Here is a 17879-nt window from a genome sequence, read left to right on the forward strand (position 1 = left end):
GGTGCCAGACAGGCAGACTTTGCAGTGCCTCCGTGTGTGACTACCTTGAGCAGCAGTTTGAGGGACTTGCAGGGAAAATGCCGTGCAGTGAGGCGTAGGGGATTGTCCGCAGCAGGACAACCCCCAGTGGATGGGCGCCGAGGGGTGTGGTGCTCCTCCACCAGCAGCTCTCTCTCGAGGTTCTCTCTGTACTTTTGGTAGGTAATTGCTTTACCTATCAGGGAAGGGAGATGATGATGAGGCAGTGGGTAGGTGGGTGAGATATTGTCACTAATTGCATAATGGAACTGTATGTGAACTGTACGTCCAATTACAAAAAATACCTTGTTCAGTAATCATCTCACCTGTTAGTTGGCGGTGAACTATGTGGCCATTGAGGGCAGCAGTGTCGATCAGATGGAAAAATATCTCCTTATACCACTTGGTATTTTTCCAAGTGCATTCCACAAAGCTGTTTATCATATCCGCCGTATCCACTGCCCCCGTTTTGAGGTTATAGTCAAGCACACAGTCTGGTTTGATTTTTCTCTCTCCCGTCAGGTGATCCGCCTTCCCTGTGGCCGACATGGTTGCTGTCTGGACAGTGGAGAGGACATGGTCATCTCGTTTGTCATGCCACTTTACTGCCAACTTTTGACCATTCTCCTTGAACTCCACCTTCCCACTCTGCATCTTCCTGCATCTGAATGCCAGCATCCCCTTCCTGTTCGACCTGACTGTGCCACAGGCTCCTGTGCTGTTGGAGAGCAGATGCTTGTTCCGGACCATGGACCTTCTCAGGAGGTTCCGGACTGTGGGCCTTCTCAGGCAGTTCTGGTGCGAGACGAAGAACCCTCTCATCCTGCAAACCCGCCATAATAGAAGGCGGCTCTGATGCAGGACGAAGAACCCTCTCATCCTGCGAACCCGCCAGCATCGGTGGAGGCTCTGGACCACTGAAGGAGGCTCTGGACCGCCGACCGTCTCAGGAGGCTCCGGACCGTGGGCCTTCTCAGGAGGCTCCGGACCGTGGGCCTTCTCAGGAGGTTCCGGACCGTGGGCCTTTTCAGGAGGTTCCGGACCGTGGGCCTTCTCAGGAGGTTCCGGACCGTGGGCCTTCTCAAGAGGTTCTCAAGAGGTTCCGGACTGTGGGCCATCTCAGGAGGTTCCGGACTGTGGACCGTCGTTGGAGGTTCCGGACTGTGGACCGTCGTTAGAGGTTCCGGACTGGGGACCGTTGTTGCAGGTTCCGGACTGGGAACTGTCGCCGGAAGCTCTGGATTGGGAACTGTCCCTCTGCTGCTTCTCCTTAATTTTTGAAAAGTTAATATCTTCAAAACCGTTCAACTATTGTTTCTCTCTCTCTTTGAGTCAACTACTCACCACATTTTATGCACTGCAGTGCTAGCTAGCTGTAGCTTATGCTTACAGTACTAGATTTGTATTGAAGTCAATGTACCCAGAGCAGGACAGAAAATAGTTGTCCTCCGGCTACACCATGGAGCTACTCCAGAGACTGCTGTTGAGGCTACTGTAGACATTCATTGCAAAACAATGTGTTTTAATTAGTAATTTGATGAGATGTGAATATATTTAGTAGAGTTTTATCTAAAAAGGATAGCCTTTTTAATGTTTCAAATTATACTGTACAACACTGTCCAATGTAAAAAGAGAGCTTATATTACTAGCTAGCTACCAACAGAAAAATAACTACTTGTTTGTCATTTACCCTCTTGAGTCCTGGCCCAGCTTGTCTAGGCTGCCGCCGTTGCTTGCTGGTCTCGCAATTATTTTTATTCGCTCAAATAAATATGGCTGTATGTTCCTATGTAAAAGAACATCAAACCACCCCGGAGCCCGAGACCATTCTTCCCACCTCGTGCCTGGCGACGGCACTCAGCTGGGGTATCGGGAAACAGGTCCGGGAGGCGCAGCAGTCCCAACCGAACCCTGGGGGGGCACAGATAACCGAATGTTTGTGCCTGATGCTGTCCACTCCGCGGTCTTGGAGTGGGCCCATTCTTCCAGGCTTGCCTGCCACCCGGGCTCCCGTGGGACCCTGGCCTTCTTGCGTCAACGCTTTTGGTGCCCTACCATGATTCCAGACGTCGCCGCCTTTGTCGCTGCCTCCACGGTCTGTGCCCGGAACAAGACCCCTCGACAAGCTCCGGCTGGCCTCCTCCAACCTCTGCCCATCCCCCATCACCCCTGATCTCACATCTCCCTGGACTTTGTCACGGGTCTCCCCCTGTCTGATAGCAACACCGCCATCCTGACTGTGATGGATCACTTTTCCAAGGCCGCCCACTTCATTCCTCTCCCCAAGTTACCCTCTGCCAAGGAGACGGCCCAGCTCATGGTGCAGCACGTCTTCCGGATCCATGGACTGCCGTGGACATGGTCTCCGACCGCGGCCCTCAGTTCTCATCCCGGTTCTGGAAGGCGTTCTGCACCCTCATTTGGTCGTCGGCCAGCCTGTCCTCTGGGTTCTACCCCCAGTCTAACGGCCAGTCGGAGCGAGCCAACCAGCACCTCGAGACCACTCTGCACTGCCTGGTCTCCACCAACCCCACCACCTGGAGCCAGCAGCTGGTAAGGGTGGAATACACCCGCAACACGGGCAAATCACTGTTTGAGTGTTTCCTGGGATATCAGCCCCCACTCTTCCCTGAGCAGGAGAGCCCGGTCGGCCCTCCTCAAGACCACCTTCCCGGTATCGTCTCGGGCAGAAGGTATGGCTATCCACCCAGGATCTCCCCCCGGTTTATCGGCCCGTTCCCCATCTCCAAGATCATTAGCCCCTCTGCTGTTCATCTTCTGTTGCACCGTATCCTTTGTTTCCATCCCACCTTTCATGTGGCCAGAGTCAAACCCATGTCTCACAGCCCATTGTGTCCTGTTTCCAGGCCCGCCTGCCTGACCACTCTGCCTGCACCTGACCCAGAGCCTGCCTACCGTCCGGTACCGTTGCCTCACCTCTGGTTTACTGACCCCTGCCTGCCTTGACCTGTCTATTGCCTGCCCCTATTGGATCATTAAACTATTGTTTATTCAACGTGGTCTGCATCTGGGTCTTCATACCTTCATACTTGATAGAAACGCAAGAGAAAATGGCTTAAGATGTTTTTTTTCATTGTGTCCCAGACCATGAAGGACACAATACACCCAGCATTGCGCACTCCTGCCACCATTATTACGCACACCTGCCTTTCCCCTGTCACGTGCATCAGCGATTATTGGACTCAATCACCTCTGTCATTACCTTCCCTATATATGTCTGGTTCCCCGCTCTGTTCCCTGCTTCAGCATTGATTGTCATATGTCCTTGTGTACCCGTGTGCCGACTTTGTGCCTGTCTTGTTAGCTGTTTGTTGCTGATTAAATGTTGACTCCCCGTACCTGCTTCTCATCTCCGGCGTAGGTCCTTACAATACAAGGAGTCACAAGATGTACAGCAGCTCAACAAGTTCACAACAAAAATTCCCAACTGTATCACATTTTTCAAACACAATTTCTTTCAGTTCAATAAGGTTACCACACATCAATCATCAGGCCATTACTTTTATTGCAAACATTTGCTTTACTTCAAAGAAACAGCTGCACTATCATGTTACAAAAGCACACCATAAATAGCATGAGGACATCCGGAAAGGACATAAACACAGGACACAGAAATAGCTCATCAATCCCTTTTTGACACATACCGTCTACTATATTCTCTCTGTGTGCATCAGCAGCAATGTGATCATCCTATGCAGTAGGTTTGACTGTAACAAAGTAAATAACTTGACAAGGTAATTACGAGTCAGTTATTCACTTTGACCAATCCAATCTTTTTAGATTGGAGGTCAGAAAGGAAAGGAGATAGGGAAAGGAAGTCATACAGGACTATTGGAACATACCAACTTCCTTCAGCAGTTGAGCAGGTTCCAGCGTTTGTAGTGAACGTTGCAGACATGTACATCATTCCCGTTGCTTTCTCCAAAAGGAATCCAGCTCAACTTGGAAAGGATAGATAACTAGGTTTCTTACAAATGCGCATTTCTAACGAAGAGCTACAGAAGTAAGTCAATAGACGTATTATACAAAAAGATATGTAATTTCGTCAAACTTGTGAGGCTCTCTATGCTCATTAGTTGCTCATTCAACATATTTGCTGCTACTTCACTCAATCCCATTTGAAAAAGTCTCCCTAACTGCTGACATACCTTGAGACCCACTCGAAATGTTTCCTTAGCAAAATATTCTGAGATATTCCGGCAGCCATTGTCTCTTGTTTCTGCATCACCAAATTTGTCAAGAGGCAAAGAAGTAGGCTAGGTGTGCTTCAATAAGCTTGCTTTGTGCTGCAGGGGTTGTGTGTGTGTATGTTTGTGTGTAGGTCTACATTTGAGTATTTTCAATGTGATCATCCAATGCAGTAGGTTTGACTGTAACAAAGTAAATAACTTGACAAGGTACAGTGCCTTGCGAAAGTATTCGGCCCCCTTGAACTTTTTGACCTTTTGCCACATTTCAGGCTTCAAACATAAAAATATAAAACTGTCATTTTTTGTGAAGAATCAACAACAAGTGGGACACAATTATGAAGTGGAACGAAATTTATTCGATATTTCAAACTTTTTTAACAAATAAAAAACTGAAAAATTGGCCGTGCAAAATTATTCAGCCCCTTTACTTTCAGTGCAGCAAACTCTCTCCAGAAGTTCAGTGAGGATCTCTGAATGATCCAATGTTGACCTAAATGACTAATGATGATAAATAGAATCCACAATGGAATGGTTCACAAATAAACATATCCAGGTGTTAGAATGGCCAAGTCAAAGTCCAGACCTGAATCCAATCGAGAATCTGTGGAGAGAACTGAAAACTGCTGTTCACAAACGCTCTCCATCCAACCTCACTGAGCTCGAGCTGTTTTGCAAGGAGGAATGGGCAAAAATTTCAGTCTCTCGATGTGCAAAACTGATAGAGACATTCCCCAAGCGACTCACTGCTGTAATCGTAGCAAAAGGTGGCGCTACAAAGTATTAACTTAAGGGGGCTGAATAATTTTGCACGCCCAATTTTTCTGTTTTTTATTTGTTAAAAAAGTTTGAAATATCCAATAAATTTCGTTCCACTTCATGATTGTGTCCCACTTGTTGTTGATTCTTCACAAAAATTACAGTTTTATATCTTTATGTTTGAACCCTGAAATGTGCCAAAAGGTCGAAAAGTTCAAGGGGGCTGAATACTTTCGCAAGGCACTGTAATTATGTGTCAGTTATTCACTTTGACCAATCCAATCTTTTTAGATTGGAGGTCAGAAAGGAAAGGAGATAGAGAAAGGAAGCCATACAGGACTATTGGAACATACCACAGCCCAGGTTTGAAGCTAACCGTTAACTCTCCACAGACCACACAATGCATCAGTGGGGAGCAGATGACAGCTCTTTACCTGCCCGTAGATTTGGTTGGGTTTCTTCCTTCGGCAGTTGAGCAGGTTCCAGTGTTTGTTGTGAATGTTGCAGACATATGTCATTCCCGTTGCTTTCTCCAAAAGGAATCCCAGTGTCCCCAAACACCAAAACTGTTCAACTGTCTGCTCTAAGTCTGACCAGGGACTGAAATGAATGGTTTCACAAGTTAATTCTGCAATGAATAGATGTACATATAATGGACAGAAAGACAGACAATCTCCAACTCTTTCCCGACATGGGGCCAGCTTGGTGGGCATGTAGCCCTCTGTGTGGACCTGTTGCCAGGTAGCCGTGGCGAAGTGGAATCTCCACCGCTCCCTGTACAGAGGGTAGTCCTCGTTCTCTGAGCCGCATGCCTCCTCAAAATCAGGGTTGTACCCTCCAAACACATACAGGTTGGCACTGTCTGCCACACACCGGTGCCCACTGCGCGCTAGGGAGGCACAGTGACCTGAGGTAGGGGAGATAACCATGTAGATGTAAGCAATAGCGCCACCTAGTTTTGATCTGCCATATTGTTTTCACTGATTTAGTCCAGTCATATCCATGAGGGGGAGTGAGGTCAGGAGGGAACCATAGAGCGGAGGGGACTGTTATGGAATGGAATGCAGCCCTGAAACATTGGCTAGATTCCTATCTAAAAATGTGTATCCAACACCTCTACCCTTGTTGACTTGACCTCCCCTACATGATTTGCATGGGCTGGAGAGCCATAGATGTGTAGGCCTAGGCTCTGCCATTTCCCATCGGTGTGTTATAGACAGCCGATCTAGAGACATAAATTAGTATAATAAACTGCGGTGTAGTAATCCAGTGGGTTTCCAGCAGATTTCTACCCAGAGCCATTATCCCTCTAGTAATTCTAGAATCTGCTGCACAGATTACCAAGAACATGACTGCACTGAACTGTGTACACCTACACAAGCAGGCAGCTTTTAAGATGCATATGCTTAAATATTTTGGATTGTTTAAGAATATAGCTAAATAGGGCTAGCGATCACACAAAGTAAACATCAGAATAGCAAGCATTTGTTTAATGTGCTCTCTATTCGACAAGTTCATTTGGAAATAGTCACCAGGTTAGATGAATAATCAACTATTTCTTATTGACATGCTTTGTAACATCTGCACTGTGGATGGGGAGGTAGTTTAGTTTACTGTGCGTAATGATTAACTGCCCATCCGTCATATCAGTATGATGAGGTGTATTTAAAAATTCAGACACTGAAAAATAGGGGGCCACACAGGTCTATTGTTTCCTATAATGATTATGATAATAACCACAACGTAACAGACTCAGAGATAAATAGAACAGAGAAAGCGAGACCTCAGAGAACACCACTCCATGACAAACATACATCCAAACCCAGAGACAAACACTGAAGGAGAGAAAGCCTCCCTGGTCCAATAGTGAAAGCTGGAGAGGAGTGAGGAGAGAGGAGAGGAGGAACCGGGGCCAATCAGAGGAAGAGAGACTCTTACTAGGAGGGATGATTTGAAGCTCAAGTGATGGAAGAGAACAGGAAGGAAGAGAAGAGGTGGAGTTGACCGACAACCATTACAAGGCAGAGAAAGGGAAAAGGAAGTGGTTTGGATAGGAAGAGAGGAGGAAGCAGAGGGGTACAGGTGGATTTCCCTGAGCCATAGGAAACAAGAGGAGGAAGAAGAGAAGAAGCTCTGCAGACTGTAAGAGGGGAGGTGGGATTGAAGAGGAGGAGGATAGTGCTTGACCAAGTGTAGGAGAGATAGTTACCATTGAGGGGATTCGATTAATGCCCCATGCGAACCGGGTTTGCATTGATTGCATTCGATTTCAAACCAGGCTGCCTCCTGGGCATGAGCCGGGTGCCCATTTCTGCCAGACATCGAATTCGGCTGAAAACAAAAGTGACGTAGGTTAAGCACGTGGAGTAATGAGTAGGATTCGGTTTTTACATGCAAAAGTGATTGCTTTTGAGAAAAAACACTTTATCTGCATAACCAATGAAACCTACTTTAAAAATTGAAACATATATTTTATGTAAATAAGATGTATTTTCTGAACAACGCATCATGCCGCCTTGTAGAAAACATGACCGAACGGCGCAGATTACTGTTCAATTTGAGCAGGGTGCGCCTCACTCACCCCGCAGGAGGCCTTTTGTCTTCTGGTAGGCCGTCATTGTAAATAAGAATGAGTTCTTAACTGACTAGCCTAGTTAAATAAAGGTTAAATAAAAATACAATTTAATAAAACCTGGTTCAATCCGGGACAGCTTCATCTAATCCCATCATTCTTTAGCGGAGTCTGAATGCACAAAAATTATGTTAGTATTGGTCTGTGAAGAGAGGAGGTCTCGGCTGCTGTCTTGGGGTGTTACCCACCTTCTTTCACAATTACCCACCTTCTTTCAGAAACCTATTAGGGATGCGGAGGTTGGGGCACATAGAAGATCCGCCGAGTCTGAGCCTGCCAGTCATCACCAACCACAACCAACAGCTGTGATACATTCTAAAGATGGCGCCGGAGGGGATGGCTGGCGTTTTATGGGCTCTTAACCAACCGTGCAATTTTTTTTCCCGCATTGTTTGTAACTTATTTTGTATATAATGTTGCTGCTACCGTCGCTTATGACCGAAAAGAGCTTCTCAAATCAAATCAAAGTTTATTTGTCACGTGCGCCGAATACAACAGGTGTAGACCTTACAGTGAAATGCTTACTTAAAGGCTCTAACCAATAGTGCAAACAAGGTGTTAGGTGAACAATTAGGTCACGTCCTGACCATAGAAAGCTGTTATTTTCTATGGTAGAGTAAGTCAGGGCGTGACAGTGGGGGTTTCTAGTTTAGATTTTCTATGTTGTTATGTTCTAGTTTTGTATTTCTATGTTGGGTTTTGTTTGGGATGATCTCCAATTAGAGGCAGCTGGTCATCGTTGTCTCTAATTGGAGATCATTCTTAAGTAGGTGTTTTTCCCACCTGGGTTTGTGGGAGATTGATTTGGAGTATGGGTATGTTAACTCTTCGTCACGGTTTGTTGTTTTGTTCAGTCAGTTTATTTTGTATGTATTGCATAGTTTCACAGTGAAAATAAATTGTAGAACGACACACACGCTGCACTTTGGTCCGCTCCTTCCTACGACAACCGTGATAGAATCTCCCACTACCAAAGGACCAAGCAGCGTGCCCAGGAGAAACAGGAATGGACCTGGGAGGAAATTCTGGACGGGAAAGGACCCTGGAGTCAGGCTGGGGAGTATCGGCGTCCTAAAGAGGAGATTGAGGCAACGAAAGCGGGCGGCGATATTACGAATCACTATACCAACCACGAGGCAAGTGCGAGAGGCAGCCCCAAAAAACGTTTTGGGGGGGCACATGGGGAGATTGGCAGAGTCAAGGTGGAGACCTGAGCCAACTCCCTGTGCTTACCATGGGGAGCGACTGACGAAGCAAGCACCGATTCATAGCCCGGTGCGATCTGTGCCCATGCCTCGCATTTGCCGAGCTAGGTTGAGCATTCAGCCAGGAAGAGTGGTGCCAGCTCAGCGCTCCTGGTCTCCTGTTCGTCTTCTCGGTCCAGGATATCCTGCGCCGGTGCTGCGCACTGTGTCGCCAGTGCGTATTCACAGCCCAGTTCGTCCTGTGCCAGCGCCCGCATTTGCCGGGCGAAAGTAAGCATCCAGCCAGGACGGGTTGTGCCAGCTCTACACTCAAGACCTCCAGTGCGCCTCCACGGCCCAGTATATCCTGTGCCTGTCCCACGTACCTGGCCTCCAGTGAGTCTATCCAGCCTGGTACGCCCTGTGCCTGCTCCTCGCACTTGCCCTGAGGTGCGTGTCACCAGTCTGGCGCCACCTGTGCCAGCCCCACGCATCAGGCCTCCAGTGCGCCTGCCCAGTCCGGGGTGTCCTGTTCCTGTTTCCCGCACTCGCCCTGAGGTACATGTTACCAGTCTGGCGCCACCTGTGCCAGCCCCACGCATCAGGCCTCCAGTGCGCATTCCCAGTCCAGAGCTTCCGGCAACAGTTCCCAGTCCAGAGCTTCCGGCGACAGTTCCCAGTCCAGAGCTTCCGGCGACAGTTCCCAGTCCAGAGCTTCCGGCGACAGTTCCCAGTCCAGAGCTTCCGGCGACAGTTCCCAGTCCAGAGCTTCCGGCGACAGTTCCCAGTCCAGAGCTTCCGGCGACAGTTCCCAGTCCAGAGCTTCCGGCGACAGTTCCCAGGCCAGAGCTTCCGGCGACAGTTCCCAGTCCAGAGCTTCCGGCGACAGTTCCTAGTCCAGAGTCTTCAGCGGCGGTCCACAGTCCAGAGTCTCCAGCGGCGGTCCACAGTCCAGAGTCTCCAGCGGCGGTCCGCAGTCCAGAACCTCCAGCGGCGGTCCGCAGTCCAGAACCTCCGGTGATGATCCACGATCCGGGTCCTTCGGCAACGATCCAGGGTCCGGTGACACAAAAGCGGAGGGATCAGTGGGTGGAGCGGGGGATACGCCCCGAGCCGCCTCCTCTGCTGGAAGATCCACGGGATGAGAAGGTTCAGCGTACTGCACCAGAGCCGCCATAAACATCAGTCACCCTCCCTACCCTCCCTTTTTTTTGTGCTTCTTTTTTTTAGGTGCGTTCGGAGTCCGCACCTTTGGGGGGGTACTGTCACGTCCTGACCATAGAAAGCTGTTATTTTCTATGGTAGAGTCGGTCAGGGCGTGACAGGTTTTTTTTTTCTAGTTTAGATTTTCTATGTTATGTTCTAGTTTTGTATTTCTATGTTGGATTTTGTTTGGGATGATCTCCAATTAGAGGCAGCTGGTCATCGTTGTATCTAATTGGAGATCATACTTAAGTAGGTGTGTTTCCCTCCTGGGTTTGTGGGAGATTGATTTTGGAGTACGTGTATGTTAACTCTTCATCACAGTTTGTTGTTTTGTTCAGTCATTTATTTTGTATGTATTGCATAGTTTCTCAGTGAAAATAAAATGTGGAACGACACACACGCTGCACTTTGGTCCGCTCCTTCCTACGACAACCATGACACTATATACAGTAGCGATGCTATAAAAGTAGCGAGGCTACATATAGACACCGGTTAGTCAGGCTGATTGAGGTAGTATGTACATGTAGATATGGTTAAAGTGACTATGCATATATGATGAACAGATAGTAGCAGTAGTGTAAAAGAGAGGTTGGCAGGTGGTGGGTGGCGGGACACAATGCAGATAGCCCGGCTACCCAATGTGCAGGAGCACTGGTTGGTTGGCCCAATTGAGGTAGTATGTACATGAATGTATAGTTAAAGTGACTATGCATATATGATAAACAGAGTAGCAGCAGCGTAAAAAGAGGGTTTGTGGGGGGGGCACACAATGCAAATAGTCCTGCTAGCCATTTGATTACCTGTTCAGGAGTCTTATGGCTTGGGGGTAAAACTGTTGAGAAGCCTTTTTGTCCTAGACTTGGCACTCCGGTACAGCTTGCCATGCGGTAGTAGAGAGAACAGTCTATGATTGGGGTGGCTGGGGTCTTTGACCATTTTTAGGGCCTTCCTCTGACACCGCTTGGTGTAGAGGTCCTGGATGGCAGACAGCTTAGCCCCAGTGATGTACTGGGCCGTACGCACTACCCTCTGTAGTGCCTTGCGGTCAGAGGCCGAGCAATTGCTGTACAAGGCAGTGATGCAACCAGTCAGGATGCTCTCGATGTTGTAGCTGTAGAACCTTTTGAGGATCTCATGCCAAATCTTTTTAGTTTCCTGAGGGGGAATAGGCTTTGTCGTGCACTCTTCACGACTGTCTTGGTGTGTTTGGACCATTCTAGTTTGTTGTTGATGTGGACACCAAGGAACTTGAAGCTCTCAACCTGCTCCACTACAGCCCTGTCGATGAGAATGGGGGCGTGCTCGGTCCTCTTTTTCCTGTAGTCCACAATCATCTCCTTAGTCTTGGTTATGTTGAGGGATAGGTTGTTATTCTGGCACCACATGGCCAGGTCTCTGACCTCCTCCCTATAGGCTGTCTCATCGTTGTCTGTGATCAGGCCTACCACTGTTGTGTCGTCTGCAAACTTAATGATGGTGTTGGAGTCGTGCCTGGCCATGCAGTCGTGGGTGAACAGGGGAGTACAGGAGGGGACTGAGCATGCACCCCTGTGGAGCTCCAGTGTTGAGGATCAGCGTGGCAGATGTGTTGCTACCGACCATCACCACCTGGGGCGGCCCGTCAGGAAGTCCAGGATCCAGTTGCAGAGGGAGGTGTTTTGTCCCAGGATCCTTAGCTTAGTGATGAGCTTTGAGGGTACTATGGTGTTGAACGCTGAGCTGTAGTCAATGAATAGCATTCTCACATAAGTGTTCCCTTTGTCCAGGTGGGAAAGGGCAGTGTGGAGTGCAATAGAGATTGCATCATCTGTGGATCTGTTTGGGCGGTATGCAAATTGGAGTGTGTCTAGGGTTTTGGGATAATGGCGTTGATGTGAGCCATTACCAACCTTTCAAAGCACTTCATGGCTATGAGTGCTACGGGTCTGTAGTCATTTAGGCAGGTTGCCTTTGTGATCTTGGGCACAGGGACTATGGTGGTCTTCTTGAGACATGTTGGTATTACAGACTCAATCAGGGACATGTTGAAAATGTCAGTGAAGACACCTGCCAGTTGGTCAGCACCGGAGCACACGTCCTGGTAATCCGTCTGGCCCCGCAGCCTTGTGAATGTTGACCTGTTTAAAGGTCTTACTCACGTCAGCTACGGAGAGCGGGATCACACAGTCGTCCGGAACAGGTGATGCTCTCATGCATGCCTCAGTTTTGCTTGCCTCGAAGGTAGCATAGAAGTGATTTAGCTCGTCTGGTATGCTTGTGTCACTGGGCAGCTCGCAGCTGTGCTTCCGTTTGTCATTTCCTGGTTGTTAATAATAATCTACAATGTTCGCTCAATTTCAGTTTATGTGAGAAAACAAGCACTGAATATTGTAAAGAATCATTGTACCAAACAAAGCCCTCTGAAATATCTTTTCAATTACCAAAATATTGTTTTACAGCTGATTGAAGCTAGTGGACCAAAACCAGAAGTAAAACGCTCAAGTGAGTCTCCGCCATGTTACGGGAAATGGGATGCCGGAGAATATTTGTTTTGAATGCTTAGTGCTGTTTCAATTCACCTAGCTTCCACATAGGGGAGAAATTATGAGAAATTCAATGTGTAGCACCTTTAATAATGTTATGATGGATTGACTGGTGGCCATTGTGAGTGTACCCACAGGAGCAAAGCAGGAAATAAAAGCAGAAAGTGTACCCATCAATATGTGCTGTGATTTGTTGATTCAACTCAACTGACATTACAAAAAAATGTATTCCATTGCATGACCCACATTAGTTAACATAATTTGAATGAACATTATTGCATCAAAATACCAAGCAGCCATAGATGCGGTGCGGTCAATCGACCAAAACAATGTAATTGTCATGGAAACGTGTAGGGGAAAGGACCGTGGTGGAAAGATCCCGAGTCTCCCCATTGACCCCCATCAAAATCTGCCTATAATTAAGCTATTGTTTATACAGTGCATTCGGAAAGTATTCAGACCCCTTGACTTTTTCCACATTTTACTACGTTACAGCATTATTCTAAAATGGTTTAAAATAAAACATTTTCCACATCAATCTACACAGAATACTCCATAATGACAGAGCAAAATCAGTTTTTTAGAATTTTAGTGAATGTATAAAAATGATTGTAAATACCTTATTTACATAGGTATTCACACCCTTTGCTATGAGACTCGAAATTGAGCTCAGGTGCATCCTGTTCCCATTGATCATCCTTGAGATGTTGATTGGAGTCCACCTGTGGTAAATTAAATTGATTGGGCATGATTTGAAAAGGCACACACCTGTCTATATAAGTTCCCACAGTTGACAGCATATCAGAGCAAAAACCAAGCCATGAGATCAAAGGAATTGTCCATTTAGCTCTGAGACAGGATTGCGTTGAGGCACAGATCTGGGGAAGGGTACAACACTTTTTTTCAGCATTGAAGGTCCCCAAGAACACAGTGGCCTCCATCATTCTGAGGCGACCGGTCCGCTCCTAATCTCCGGCATCGTCCCGGTGGTTGGCGTCCTGTGGCTGGAGCCGAACGCGCTGGGAGTGGGTACTGTCACGTATGCTCTCTCTCCGGGGCTCTAGGTCACCATGCTCCTGCACCTCAGCTGGATCGACAGGTTTCCGCACCTTAGTAGAGGTGACGGTCCGCTCCTGATCACCAGGATCATCATCTTGGTCGGCATCCTGCAGCTGGAGTCGCTTGCCAGGGAGGGGGTACTGTCACATGTGCTCCCTCCCCGGCCTCTAGGTCACCAGGCTGCTCGTTATGGCGCACACCTGTCACCATCGATAAGCGCATCAGCGCATTATGACACTCACCTGGACTCCATCACCTCCTTGATTACCTGCCCTTTATATGTGACTCCATTTGGTTCCTTCCCCAGGCGTCATTGTTTATGTTTCATGTCTGTGTGCTGTTCGAGTTTCTTGTTTTGTATTATGTTCCGTTTTATTTTATTAAAACACTCACTCCCTGAACTTGCTTCCCGACTATCAGCACACATCGTTACAGGTCTGAATACTTTCTGAATGCACTTTATCTTACAAAATGACATCATTAACAATTCACGTTTTTGACTATTATGCTTAAAATAATCATAATACATCTTCTTCTCATGGACTAAAAGCAGGGCACCAAATAAGGTTAGATTTTGGCATTGGCGGGCAAGATGTCTATTTCACCAGCCACGTTGGTGGGAGGTCAGGACTCCACAGTGTGAGCATTTTACTCGCATTTGTGAATAAAAATAGTAAAGTGTGATCACATTAATAGCTAAATAAAAGCTGCAGTGGCTGTTTTCAAAGTATTTCTGCCATTTTTTTCATAGCTGGTAAATGAATTGCACAAAGAGAACTACGAATCCTATAGCTTATCCCACCTGCGCAGCAACACTGTCTGTCTGGGGGCTGTGCACACGTGAAGTGCTGCGCAAAGGCATAAAAGTCTATTTGAAGCGAAAATCTACTGAAGTGAGACTTTGTCCTTATGTTTTTTTTATGTTTGAGTTTCAACTGCTACGGAAGAGAACATGAAGCAGCTACTAGTCAGTCTCTCTCAATCGCACAGGTAAAAACATGCACAATGTGAATATTTTTGTTTTATCTGTGATATTTTGGTAAAGAATTTCAAGAAATGAAACAATATACAACATGAATTCTTATGAGAAATACATGTATTGTTTTAAAAACATTACAAAGTATGCTAATCTATTTTTTAGGTGGGTTTGTTAGTGTAATTTTAGCAGCCCAAAATATTTTGGCTGGTAAACAATCTAAGTGGCTGGTAGATTTACCTGACACAGTGGTTGGTAGACCAAAAAGTAAATTTCAGGGCCTGACTAAAAGTCAGATTTACTCCAAATTTGGTCTTAGGACTCATCACAAAAGTCCCTAAAGAAGTTGAGAAAATAACATTGATGCATTCAAAGATGGCCATGCTATACCAGTATATTCATATTAGCGCATACGCTAATATGCTAAAATATACAAAAAATACTTAACTCTTATGCTCGTGAACCATTGGACCGAATGACACCAAATTCGGAATGGTAAATGTCTTAACTTAGTTTGAGAAAAGCTAAGGGATTGGTAAAAAAATGGCTGATTGATTGACTTTTTGATTTTACATGTCCATTTTAACCACTGTAAATCCACTCCACAGTGGCCTATCAATTTAAAACTGGTCGCCTATATAAACTCAATACAAATGATGACTTAAGAAAATTACCTGCTGATTACCTGCTGCACAGTGGCGAACAGCTAACTTCCTGCAGTTCTGCACTTTTTAACATGTGCCAAAGATCAAAATGTTCTGTTTTATAGCTAATCTCATCCCACTGGGCAAAAACTGGTTGAATCAACATTGTTTCCATGTAATTTCAACAACAAAAACTAAATGTGATGACATTGAATCAACGTGGAATACTGATTGGATTATTAAAAAGTAATCAATTTAAGGGAATTTCGTCTTTTTTCACCTAACTTTTAACCTAAATCCAATGACACAGTGACCTTTTCTGTTGATTTGACGTTGAATTCACGTAAATTGACAACTCAACCAAATGTAAATCAAAACTACACATTGAACTGACATCTGTGTCCTTTGCCATAAGGTTCAGAGAAAATGTTGCTGTTACACATTTTAGTAAAAGGCATAAGCTGATGCACACCCCGTAACATTTTTGAGAAGCTTACTAACGGAAAGTGTACTATAAAAAGAAAGAAAGTCGCACACTCTAATTATGCTTCCAAGCATTTAATTGGTGTAGCAACCAACGTTTCGGCAGTGCCTTCCTCAGGGTTATATGGTAAATGCTTGAAGCAGGTTATGTAGACAAATAGTACAATTAGTGCAGCCAATTAACACAGTGAGAGGTGTGTCCAGGGCCTGAAACTAAGTTTTTGGTCCACCAGCCACTCAGATTTTTTACCAGCCAAAATAAAATAAAAATCGCTAAAATTACACCAACAAAACACAAAAAAACCCGGATGAGCATGCTTTGTAATGTTTTCAAAACAGTACATGATTTGCTAGTAAGAAGTACTCTGCCTCACCTGCCCTGAATGACGGGTCGCCTCTGACCCCAATACATGTTCATGTCATCTTCCTCAATCAACTGCATGACAATTAAAAACAATGTTGACTATCACCACCAATTTCTGTATGCTAGCTATGCTACCAGATTTTACGAATGGGAGTTGGCCAATTCAGTGTCATTCTATCCCCCACGATCTGCATTCAATTGGTCAATTACGATGCGATGTCGCAGAGTATTTGAATAAAGTTCATTTTATTTGAAGGTTATGGATATACTGACAAGATACTCGTCTCTCCGCCCTAACAATGGGAGTCATTGTCCACAAAGCGGCATGATGGGCTGTCTAGCTCCTGCCTATCCTTTCTTTGGATTGTTGGAAAAAACAAATTATTGTCATCTTTTTTTATATTCGATGAGGGTTGTTGATGTCAACCGCCGGTATTCAATGGAGAGAGATGCTGTGCTACTACTGTAGCCTCATGACATGAATATGCATAGCCATCTCGAGACAACTCCAATATAAAGTATATTTTCTCAAAGTTGCCAGGATGTCATGTGTCCTACTGATATCAGTATACTCGTAACAACTTATGCATTACAAAACTTGAATTAGATCAAATTAACCTCATGTTCTTTTTTTGTTATTTCTTTTTTTGTTGACCAAATTCGACACAGTCATTGAAAATGTATGGGCTTCAGTTGTTTCATCGCGCCCAACTTGCTATGTGGATATCTTGTGTGACTAGCAGCCATTTAGTCTTCTCTTTCCTGGCAGTTGAAACTCAAACATTGAAAAATAAACTAACTTGTGAACAAAACAATGTAAATAGCCAAAAGAACACAAGGACAAAGTCTCACATCAGTAGACTTCATTTCAACTTTTATGCCTGTGCACAGTGCTCCTAAAAATTAACTCAGCACTACACTTGTTGCGCCAGGTGGGATAGGCTAGAATTTGTAGTTCTTTGACTTTGTGCGATTAATTTACCAGCTATGAAACAAAATGGCAGAAATACTTTGAAAACAGCTTCTGCAGCATTTATTTAGGTATAAATGTGATCATACTTGACAATGTTTTATTCACAAATTAAAGTGAAATGCAGTGACGTGTATTCATGGATGCCAAGGGAAGCAAGGCTTCCCCAAAAATAATTCCAAGAAAAAAATAAAGGATGCATTAAATAATTGATCTTTCGTCTCCCTGTGTTTCATAACTTTCCTTCAATTAGCAAGAGGCTTAATATATCTCACCGGAGAAAGCATCCGAGCGAGCGAAACAGCACCCCTCTGTCTCTGTATGTTTAGGCCATCTATCTGATGCTGTCTGGTCAAAAAAGTATGACATTGTTCCCGTTCGTAGCATTGAATGCTGGAGTAGTATTGGAAACAAGGGAAGCCAGTGAGTATTTAGCCTCCTTTGATAGAAAAAGTATAAAATAATAGTCAATCAGCGTTTAAGTAAACTGACCAAGCTCAACTGTGAATGGTCTTGGCACACCCAAAGAAGTGTCAAGGGAAGCCAGTTTGGATTTGGCTTCACTTCAATCATATCAAGAGCAATACATCATAGAGCCCAACAGTGGAGGTGTCATAATACCCATAAAACCTAGTGGTCAAACAGGGAAATGGTTCCAAATGTTTTTCCACCATTCATTTTTCCCATAGGGGATTTCAGAAACACTTAAAATAAGGGATGTGTTCACTAGCGGTGCGAGGATAAAATCCCTGGGGATTTTTTGTTGTCCAATGCTACTTGTCTAAAATTCTTGCTCACTAGCATAACTTACATTCATGGGCAATGTTAGCTAGTTAGCATTAGCCTTCTACATC

At 45.5% G+C, this 17879-nt stretch overlaps 2 pseudogenes; both read left to right on the plus strand.

Moving 5' to 3' along the window:
* LOC106561341 (E3 ubiquitin/ISG15 ligase TRIM25-like) overlaps positions 1 to 17879 on the plus strand; it is a 552627-nt pseudogene that overhangs the window by 400932 nt on the left and 133816 nt on the right.
* Positions 14474 to 17879, plus strand: part of LOC123728122 (ubiquitin-conjugating enzyme E2 H-like) — a 32107-nt pseudogene continuing 28701 nt past the window's right edge.

This window comes from Salmo salar, chromosome ssa17 (assembly GCF_905237065.1).
Source record: "Salmo salar chromosome ssa17, Ssal_v3.1, whole genome shotgun sequence".
Lineage (NCBI taxonomy): Eukaryota > Metazoa > Chordata > Actinopteri > Salmoniformes > Salmonidae > Salmo > Salmo salar.